General features: G+C 39.6%; 1 protein-coding gene across 1 annotated transcript in view; it reads right to left on the bottom strand.

The window, feature by feature from the left end:
* The window catches only part of ift80 (intraflagellar transport 80 homolog (Chlamydomonas)), a 110,058-nt gene that overhangs the window by 82,953 nt on the left and 15,453 nt on the right, over window positions 1-11,652 (bottom strand). The gene's annotated exons all lie outside the window — the stretch shown is intronic.

The raw sequence follows: 11,652 nt of genomic DNA, 5'->3' as shown, positions 1-11,652 counted from the left end.
GCTCGCTGAGAGGCAGCAGCTCTACCAGTTGCGCCACCGTGCTGCCCAGGTGCTAAATCATTTAAAATAATTTATTTTAAATAAAAAAATCTATGCCGATTGTGCAGCTCATCCATCAGTCAGCCAATTGTGTGTCCTGTCCAATCTTACTTTGAAAAACCGCGATAGAGCGAGTCCGTGAAAGTCGAACGGTGAAGTAGCAAGGGACTACTGTAGCCATTTTTTGTTTCATCCATCCATCCATTTTCTTTACCCGCTTATTCCATTTTTGGGTCACGGGGGTCGCTGGTGCCCATGTCCAGCAATCACTGTGCGAGGGGCGGGGTACACCCTGGACGGGTCGCAAGTCCATCACAGGGCCACATAGAGACAAACGAGACAAACAACCATTCACTCTCTCACTCACACCTAGGGACAATTTAGAGTTACCAATCAGCCTAACATGCATGTTTTTGGACTGTGGGAGGAAACCGGAGTACCCGGAGAAAACCCACGCATGCACGGAGAGAACATGCAAACTCCACCCAGAAAGGCCCCTGGACCGGGGTTTGAACCAGGGACCTGCTCGCTGAGAGGCAGCAGCTCTACCAGTTGCGCCACCGTGCTGCCTCATTTTTTGTTTCGTTGTTATATAATTTATTTTATTTACATTTTCATTTTATATGTTTTTTATATGATTGTCTTTTGTTGTCTGTACATCATCTGTGTTCTTTGTTTAAAACCGGTCTCTCTTGTAAACAAGTCCTCGTGGCTCAATGAGACTAACCTGTATAAATAAAGGTTGAATGAATGTACTATGGTATATTTAATTATTTTGTATTTAAACAATACCTTTATTTTTCAAGTTTGAGTCCCTCAGATAATGAGGTACGTTTGTTTTTCCCACAAATGCAGCATAATGAAAAATAAAAGTCCTTAAATGTAACAACAACCTATAAGTAATTTCCTAATGTTACACTGTATAGTTTGTGCTAGGTGAATTTGCCAGAACTTCTCAAAAAAAAAAAAAAAACATTTGAGTTTGCTGACTCTGCAAAAAGACTGTATAGCTGTCATCCATTTGTAAATGCATGCTGGTGTGAGGAGCTGCGTAAATCTCTGTACTGAAATACTCACTTGGCTCAGCTAAAGAGATACAGAGGCCTGGCCTGAGATGAGTGCAGAGTAGTATAAGTTGGAGCTTTGGCAGTGTGAGGGGAAACAGAAAAAGAGGGGGTTGAGTAGAGGGTTGAGGGGGGAGCAAGACAAACTAGAAGATAGCGGGACAGAGAGAAAGCGAGAGAGAGAGTAATGATCTACACATGGTTTCATGCTAGAGCCTCAACATAGTAACCATAGACACATGCTGGAGCCTCCTGGGACTCATCAGCAGGACACAGCTGTGAGTTGGACAGCAGAATTCTATTAGCATCAACTATGCACACATGAGCTTGCAAAAACACACATGCATGCACACACCCACACAAACAGGTAAGTTGGGTTTTTGATTGAATGAGTTTTTATAAATGGCATAACACTCTACAACATCAGTGATTTCAGGTCAAGAATATACAGTAAAATATTACTCTTTTGATCTAAAGCATTTATTTCAAACCTTGGGGATGTTGTCGATCTTAAGCACAGCCAGTGTGAAAAGAATAACTTTGCTGGACAGAGGTGTAACCAGAATACTCTCCTAACCAGAATAATGGTTAGGAGAGGGGCTAAAGAGAACAAACAAAGTATTTATACTCTTAAAAATAAAAACCTTTGCATAAGGAAACATATGGTTATAGAATAACTATTACATTTCTGTGGAAGCAACTAATTTTAATTTTAACAAGGAATAAAACCAGTTAATATATAAGTCACTGCCAAAACACAGTAACAATCTGATCTCTGTTAAAGACAGAAGAGAAGAGGAAGGGGGTACTTTGGATTGCAGCCAAATTTTGACCCTGTTGGATAATCTTCTTTTGGACCCTCGTGTATTGTCTCCAACCCAGCCCAAGTCCTCTAAAGCAGCCCTTAATAAAATCTGGGCTGGCAGTAAAACTCAAAGTGATATCCCAGTTTCACACATGCTCATCGTCCTTTTGTTTCTGTGCAGAACGTAAGCCTTTTATTTGGCCTGAGTCTGCCATAAAGCACTACTCTTGATTTCTTATATGTTTTATGCCCATTTTTTCTTTCGTTCTCGTTCTCCTTTTCCCTCTGCAAGTGTGACATGTTTGTCTAGCTATTGGAGGTTGTGATTTAGCACTGCTAAGAATGATGACTCTGCCAGAGGGGCTGGCAGGGCACTGTCTCACTGTCATACTCTTACTCCAACTGTGGGGGGAGGGAGGAAGGCGGGATTGAGAAATAAAGGAGGGGAAAAAAAGGGAGAGAGAGAGAGAGACCATAGTAAAGTCCGTGAGTGAGAGTGTGATTTGAGGGAAGGAGAAACCACCGTCTTTTATGGAGACCAATCCTCCAAGCCTCGCTGCCTAGGCCAACTTTAAAGGATATATTGGACAGTTACACTACCCCACCCCCACGCTTCCAACCGCTCTCTTTTCTCAGCTCTTTTTATGCTCCCCCCTTTTTGGTTTCCAACAAGGCAAGCCTTTAGCCGAACTCTGGAGAGGTGTAAAAGTAATACCATGTCAACAAGTGCCTTTTACTCTAACCCACTTTTTGCAGACAGCCCCCCCCCCCCGACACACACACAAGTTATAACAAATAAAAATGGGGTCAATCATTTGTGAAATAGACTTTAAAATACACTCTTTCACAGAATGATTTCTGAAAACTCAGAAAAGCCAAATGTGTCCGGACAAAGAGTTCAGAATATAAAGGAGTATCTGTCCTCCACAATCTGTTTGGGAAACTAATGAGCCGTTTATGATGATAAATTAAGTCATGTGCAAGTCTTATGATCGCTCCTACACTCAAGACAAAGTTTCATCAGGACTGGGAAGATAATCAAAATTATGTTAAAAAGGAGTCTACTGTAATTATTCCCTTGACAAGTAACGGGTAAACGGTGGGGGAGGAGAAATCTGAGAGGTAAGATTGACCCCAGTTGCTCTTTTCAGAACTTTGTCTACCAGTTCGCTGTGCACGAAGGGAGCTTCCTGTTCTTACTGCAGCTAGAGAACGAAAAGGAAGAGTGGAGAGAGCAAGAAATAGCATGCAAAAACACAGAATGGAAAGAGGAGGGAAGGGGTAAAGCAAGACAGAGCGGGAGGGAGAGAGAGAGTGATGTAGCTCTACCCAGCTGCCTGGGGAGAAAACTGCTCTGCTGCTGACTCAGGACTCTCTTTGTTTGACAATGCTCCCCTGCTCTTACTCTCACTCTGAAAGTTACCATTTTCCCCCTCAAACACTCAATCATCTTTTCTAATGTGCACATGCTCTTTTTTTACGTCAGAACTCTGTCAATATGTTCACTTTTCAACTTTTCACCTATTGCAACTCTCCCTTGGCTGCTTTTCTAACCCTTTTCTGCATGTGTGTGTCTTCTTTTTGTCTAAACCTTACTGAGCTAAACATATTTTTCTATTGTGATAAAAACAGATAAAAGGTGTGCACTCTAAGAAATTATTTGCTTTTCAACGTAACGCTAAATGTAGTTCACGACCACAATAAAATGTTTCCAGGAGTGGTAATATTCAGATGCAAAACGGGAAGAAGAACGCAGCTCGACGATCTTTTAGATAGGGGAAAAAGTGACCTGTGATTATGAAAAGTTTACAAAGTGTTTCAAAAAGGATTATATTGTGTGGCTAGAAAAAGGCCCACAAAAATACATGTGCCACTGCAAGAATTAATTAAGTGCTACAGTATACACACACTGGGAGAAAGTATCTTTCAGTTTCAGAGATAGTAGAAAAATCCTACAGTGAAACAAACAAAAGTTCTGGTGATTCCAGCTAAATGTGGACTGGTTCCAAAAGTAATAATGCTGAGCAAAGCCCAAAGGGGGAACCCTGGACTCGCCCAGAAAAAGGGGAGGTAAAGAGGCCCCGTGGAAAAGCACTAAAAGTAATGCAGCCAAGAGGGGGAACACTGATAAGCTCAGCAAACCCAAAGGGAGGAGGGAGGGTTGAGCTGCAGAAGAAGAAAAAGATAAGCAGGGATTTAAACTTATCTTCAAAATGACCCCATATTATCATGAAAAAAAGAAACTCTTATATACAATGAGCCAGTTAGGAAGAAAATAGTGATGCTCAGAAACCAACAGAAGTTCAGATAGAACAGCAGTTTTAGATGAGTCCATTGGCATGAAGTTAATGAAGAAAAGAAAAAAATCAATTTGGTCAAAATTGGTTTTAGCTATAAAAAAAAAGAAAAAAGAAGATGATTGGTCATTTACTGTCGTCACTTCCTTTGCCATTAACTACTAAAGACAACACTACTATTGACACTTGTAATTTTGAGACAATACAACTTGAACTCAAACCTTCATTTGGGAGACAGTACATTTCACATTTTAGAGGAAATACTGTACATGTCCACACCTAGGATGAAGCCAGAGAACTACGGGCCTCACTGAGGCTAATTTTAAAACCCACTAATTGAATAAGCTGTGGTTTTGGCCAAATCCAATTTCACCTCGTCTCGTTACGTTTTTCAGCTATATTTTTACGTTTTGAGTGCTTATGACAGGATGTATGGTGTTACATTCATCCCGTCAAGTGAAAGGGCATGGATTTCTAGCCTTAAAAACCCTAAATTTTCTGCTTTTGAACACAGACAAGACTGAGGTTTTAGTTTTTGGACTTGAGCAACTTAGTAATAAATTTTTCAGTCTTTCGTCCTCCTTGGATGGCATTAATCTGACCTCCAGTTCTAATGTTAAAAATTTTAGTGTTATTTTCGATCAGAACATCTTTTATCCCCCACATTACTAGAACTGCCTTCTTCCACCTGCGTAATATCACTAAAATTAGAAACATCTTATCTAAAAATGATGCAGAAAAACTTGCTCATGCATTTGTAACATCTAGACTGGACTATTGCAAAGGTTTGTTATCTGGGTGTCCAAATACTTCTTTAAAATGTCTTCAGTTAATCAAAAATGCTGCTGCCAGAGTCTTAACTGCAGTTGGTGGGAGAGATCATATCTCTCCAGTTTTAGCTTCTCTCCACTGGCTCCCAGTCAAGTCCAGAATAGAATTCAAAATATTACTTCTAACCTACAAAGCTCTCAACAACCTAGCTCCATCTTATATTCAAGATCTTATTGTTCCATATTTTCCTAACAGAGCACTTTGCTCTCAGACTGCAGGTTTCCTCGCGGTTCCTAGAGTTTCCAAGAGCAGAATGGGGGGAAGGTCTTTCAGTTGTCAGGCTCCTCTCCTCTTGTGGAACGAACTTCCAGTTTCTGTCTGTAAGGCTGACACATTGTCCAGTCTTAAGACTGGGCTCAAGACTTTCCTTTATGATAAATCCTATAGTTAGGGTTGGTTTGTTATGCTGCTATAGGCTTTGACTACTGGAGGATAAATTGACCTCATTTCCTTAAAAGATTTGCTAAAATGTTATAGTTTTCATTTGATACTATTTCAATCTTAACATGTGATTCTGGACCTGCCATTGTGTATCTGTTCCTCTCAAACCCAGCCAGTCGAAGCAGATGGATGCTTGTCCTGAGCCTGGTTCTGCTAAAGATTCCTTCCTCATAAGAGAGTTTTTCCTTTCCACTGTCGTCTTCATGCTTGCTCAAGATGAGAGGTTTGTGATTGAGTTAACTTCAAAGCAGTCTGCTCCTCAGATAAATAATGTTAAATTATTATTTTTATAAACAAATGTTTCTGGTTAGTGCCCTGAAATGACTCTGCTGTGACTTGGCACTATATAAATGAACTGGATTGAATATTTTCCGATGCACACTGTGAAATGAAGGGGTATGAGGTGCACTTACAAATAACCTTCCCAATGAATGCATTTTCTCAATTAAACATATATTTACTAGTAGAAGAAAACATTGTAATGTTTAGCAGAAGTTATTCCAATACAATACCTTTGGTATTAATGTCAATTATACATAACAAGCATAAATAAAAACAAAACAATATTCATTTTCCCTGATAAAATTGTTGTATTGCCGCAAAAAAAAAAGTTTAGTTTTGATGTGAAATTATGTATTTGGTTTAGTATTATTGTCATTTGTCCACAACTAAGAAAATGGTGAAAATAGCAACATACTTCTTTATTAAGAAATTATTGCTTTTGAGTTTTGATCTATTGTGCTCTGCATTATTGTTCTGTATTATTGGCAATTGACTTGGATCATTGGTCTATTTCCTCACATTCATATAAATGAAAGTTGCTCAATAACCTCAATTTCGATCAGTATCATCGATCATCAGCCAACTCAAGTGTCTACATATTTTAACTTATGGGTCACATTGCATTTTTTTTCTGCAGTTTCTGCTAAATCAGACTCAGTAAATAAATATCACAGATAAAACTTGTCTCAATCCATGTGCCTCCTCTAGTATTGTTTTTGGTTTGTCTTCCAGCATGGCTATGACACTTCCTGTGAGCACATATTTAGGACGTTTGTCGAAACGGTCTATATTGGCAATTAGGTATGGTGTCCGTTTTCGTGAAATAAGTCAGTGACGACTGACGACATTTGACTTTGTCAACTGTGAACTCATGTTGCATTGGAAAATCTTAACTGTTACTCCAAACCATATGAAATTAGGGGTCATAAGGTAGGTGTAAGCACAAGAGTAGAAAAGGGAATTGGCCTAAGAATGATCTGCACATAGGGGTGTAGGAAGAAGTGAAACAAAGATATGTAAACTGAACTAGTGGAAGAAGTGTAACCAGGACCTGAATCATTGTGTGGTTTAGATCAGTCACAGTTTCAGGAAGGCTCGAGTTGGAAAAAAGAAAACTGATAAGAGAGAAGAGTCATGATGACTAAATTCAACAAGTCAAAGGAAGATTATTCATTTAAATAATGTTCGTCTGGCAAATGGAAGCTAATTCATAAAAAGGAAGTTGTGCTTTCTTAATTTTATTATGCTTTTTCTGCCTACAGGAAACTTCTAAACATGGTTGTACCCTGCAGTACTCCTATCTTATTAAAAAAGTAGAACTTCATGGCTTCGTTTATTAGAATTGTTTAAAAATATATCATATATGATTTTACAGTGGAGAAAAAAAAAAACTGTGTAAAACCAGAAGGGGGAGAAAGAAGAGAGAGGGTGCTTGCCTGGCACAGTAAGTCCTACTTGTTAGCCAGTGACAGTGTCAGGGATCGTGACAGGGTCCAGACGCTAGACACCAGCTGCAGTGGCTCGTAAATAGACTGCTGTCTCGCAGACACATTTGCACGGCAATGGCTGCACACACACACACACACACAGGCATGTGGGCAAATGCATACACTACGGTAGGCACACAAACACGCACATTGACTTATTGTGTCTCCTGAGTCTTGTAAAAGGGACAGTGAACTTCTTTGTGTCGTTTGTGCTGTTGGATCGCCTATAAAAAGAAAAGAGTACTCCACAAAGAAGACTTCCACGTGCAACTAAACTTTGAGGAAAATCTTGATTAATAATAATTCGGGAAAAGAAAATTATTCAGTTCTGCAAAAACGGGGGAACTAAGGCCCTTATGTCTGCCCTAGAACATGAATGAGTAAAAGCAAGTTAGCGTAGAAAAACTGGTCTGGACATGAGGTGAAGGGGTTAAATGAGCAGGACAGATCCTGCTGAGCCAGCAGCAATATGTTAAAGTGCAGGGTTTCATTGTTGCAGATACAGAACAAAACTCCTTTCCATTAGTCACGCTGGTAAGTGAAAACACTGGGTAACCCTTGCTGCACCACTAACTTAAAGCACATGTAATTGGTTAATGTCTTCTGCATTTCATGTTTGTTAAAAACAGCAGAACAAACATTATTACAGCAATTCTACTCAAGTGGCCAAGTGTGTTTGCATTTATGCAACATAATGCAGGAAAGGAGTTTCACACATTGAAAGGTACTCAAGTGGCGTGACCTTTGAGGGATTTTGTGTTTATTTATTTTTGTATGCTTCTTACTCTCCCCTACCACCATACGCTACAAAACACTTTATCTGCAAGGCTCAGGGAGGAGCCCTTCTTCCAGTCAGAGCTGGGCAGAACCACATTCATCATATTTATCATCACCCTCACTCTTCCTTAACCAAGACACCACAGCAGCGATGAAACAATGGACAAAACAACCACGTAAACAAACCCGTAAAGGGTGGAGAGGGTGATTTAGGTCATCACACATAAAATAATGGGGAACCACTGCAGACACTGAACCCCAATGATTGAAAGGTGGAGGTACGGTTTGGAGTACAAAATTTGAGGGTCCAGGTGGAGTCCCTCTCTATGGAGATGTAATAGGGGTGCTAGGCTGAGATGTCTGTCTTCCTACCAGTCGTGCCAGTCGCCTTCTGCAAATCTCATCTGCGCTCAAATCCTCCATCACCACAGCTAAGTTAGCTAGCTATTTCACTTTCAGTTGCTTTAATGTGCCAGCCAGTTTATGAATCGCCCCTTGAAGAGACACGTCACCCGCCATCTTTGAACCAACTTCCAATCTCTGTCCGTGAGGCTGACACATTATCCAGTTTTAAAACTAGGCTTAAGACTTTCCTTTTTGCTTAATCCTATAGTTAGAGTCGGCTTGGGTTTCCTAAACTGTCCCTTACTTATGCTGCTATAGGCTTAGACTGCTGGAGGACAAACTGACCACACTTTTCACTCTGCTACTGTCTTTACTTACTCTGCTCAACATTTGTAATAATTTTTTTCTATCCTTAACATGTGTTTTTTTGTCTTTCAGGTACACCTGGACCTTTACCTGGACCTACCATTCTGTGTTTGTCTGTCTCTCCTTCCTGTCCTCTCAAACCAGCCGGTCAAAGCAGATGGCCGCTTGTCCTGAACCTGGTTCTGCTGGAGGTTTCTTCCTTTTAAAAAGGGAGTTTTTTATTTCCACTGTTGCCACTGTGCTTGCTCAGGATGGGAGACTGCGACAAAGCCAAGATTCAACTTGTCTGCTGGATTCCTTAGAGAACTTTACTAATTGGCTTTTATGTATGTGAATGTTTCTGTAAAGTGCCCTGAGACAACTTTGTTGTGATTTGGCGCTATATAAATAAACTGAATTGAAACTGAATTGAATTTGAGGGTTCTAGAGTGAGATCATCTTATGTTGAGAAATTATTAATTTGTAGTTGTTTTGGGTCAAACCTTAAAATAAATAAATTAAATTAAATAAACCCTGGTAAAATGTCTGGTCCTCCCTGCTCAAGCTGCTGCCCCCGCGACTCGACTTCAGAACAAGCGGAAGATGATGGATGGATGAAGTAAACCCTTATGCACAATTTCATGTGGGATGTCACACTCAGAGTTGTTGCCATTTATGTGAAGGCTAATGTTGAAAAGCTGTGGTGGCCATTTTAAATAAGGTTAACTTCAAAACATCAAATTTCATGCTCAATAATCCAGATTAAAAAAACAAACAAACAAAAAAAAGTTAAGTCGTCACCTGAATGGGTTCTTTCTTTTTTTGTTGAACCACTTTAGCTATGTCTGCCTCAGAGGAGTCGACAGGGGAGAGGGTGGGCTCCAGAAAACATCTTATCACCAGCAAACTGGTTGGCCCACTATGGTAGTGTGCTGCTTGTGGGACTGAGTTTGTTGTGGCTCCTTGGACTGATGAAGTCCTTTGGATGAAGGACGAAACATAAAAAAAAAAGAAACCGTCCAAATGACCTGACAACTTTGTTGGGTTCTCTTCAAAAGTTAACAAGTTGTATTTTTATTCAGATTTGTCCGGTGATTCATGAGATATTTTGCTAACAGACAATTAGGGATGAATCCAACAGATAAAGCTAAAGTTTTAAGCAAAGATCCCTCACATAGTGAGTAGCACGTGGAGTAAGTGTCGTGAATGACTCTCAGCTACTCTCACATCAGATTTTAGCTAAAATATTTTTAAAACTGACTGAATTATAGACATGTTTGTGTTTTCTAAAGTCAGTTAGCATCTTGGTGGGTGCTGGCTTCAAAAGTTAATCAGTTCATGATTACTTCCTGAAAGTATCATTAAAATACGTTCAGTAATTCCTGAGATGTTTTGAGAACAGACAAACATACAAACACACATGCCCACAAACATGGTACAACAATCCACCTTTGCCTTTCGGAGGCAGGAAAAATATAACAGCAAGCTGTATAGATCTAATTTTTTACATCCAGATGTTTTTGTTTTTTAACAATAAGATTCATAATATCTTATGTATGTAAAAAAAAAAAATCAACAGAACAAAACCTACTGAAACCCATGGATTTGAAGATCAAAAAATCAGAATCTATGGATTACATTATATTAATGCAGGTTTCAAAAATTCAAACCAGCTGAAGAAGGCACATGTGTTCGCTCAGACCTCTTTCCATCTAATTTATTTCAGTGCTCAAGAAAAAAATAAATAAATAAAAGACATTTGATCCTTATTAAATCAAAATGGAGCATGAAATGCCTGCTGATCAGGGCACAAAACCCCAGCCTCGTTTGATTGTCCTGATTACAGCAATCTGATGCAGCGATACGCCGACATCTCAACGTTAACTCAAAGAAGCATTAAGCGTCCCGTGTGAGAAAACTGCTAATATTGTTCCTGGCCAAATGTTCAGCAATAATAAAACAACAATTACCATTCATCATTCTCTCATTTCCTCTCTCGTTACTGCCGTTACCATCAGCACCAGGTAACAAGAAAATGTGGCGTGCGGCCTAATGTGATTTACAGGGATGAATGATGTACAGAACGCACAAGGCCTGAAATGAGTCACACAATATAAACCATACCGCGCTGGAAAAGCCGTCCGTGCACCACAGATACTGTTTGTTCCAAAGGGGGGAAAAAAAAAGACGTGACTGACCAGAAAGCATAAAAGTTATATTTGTACATGACAATAAACAGAAATTAAAAAAATTAAAATGTACAAAACAGAAGCTTAAAAATAAGCGGAAAGTACATGGCTCCAGTGGTGCGCAGTTGTGCAGCTTGTGCCAACAGCTGTCAACAACAGCTGTTCATGGCAGTGTCACATCTTAAAGATGTTTAAATGTTTATGCAGGGTCTGATTATACTGAGCTGCAGACAGAGATGTATTTACTATAGCTCTTGCACAGATGAATTGTTTCATATGTTGCATAAATGCACAGAATCAGCACAAAAGAGTATCTGCACATGCCGAGAAAACAGTAATCCCCATTGTTATGGACTTTAGGCTTGAACTTTGCAGACTGTTGACATGCAATAAAAAAGCCATATAATGTAAAATAAACTTGTTTTCTTGTAAAGTGTCCTGAAATTACTTGTTTTTCAATTTAAATGAAATTAAATGAACATAGCATATCCATATGTCTGCTGCTCTGTGGACTTAATGCCAAAGTATGCAGCAGCCCCAACACCTCCCAGTATCTTCTTATGCTCTTTGCAGCTATTTTTTTGATCTTATGAAGAAACAACTTTTAGCAGCAATGTCCACTGACACTTTAGCTACATGAAGGTATATTAACATGTTCGGTAAGGTTTTTTCAAAAACTGGCCGCTCAAAAAGCAGCCTTGAGGTTCGCTGATCGCAAAGGAAAATTTGAGTCGCCAACAGTGGTAATCC

The sequence above is a fragment of the Nematolebias whitei genome, chromosome 6, assembly GCF_014905685.2.
Source record: "Nematolebias whitei isolate Nwh7 chromosome 6, NemWhi1, whole genome shotgun sequence".
Taxonomy (NCBI): domain Eukaryota; kingdom Metazoa; phylum Chordata; class Actinopteri; order Cyprinodontiformes; family Rivulidae; genus Nematolebias; species Nematolebias whitei.
The sequence above is the reverse complement of the archived record's forward strand: the minus strand, read 5'-3'. Positions and strand labels throughout refer to the sequence as shown.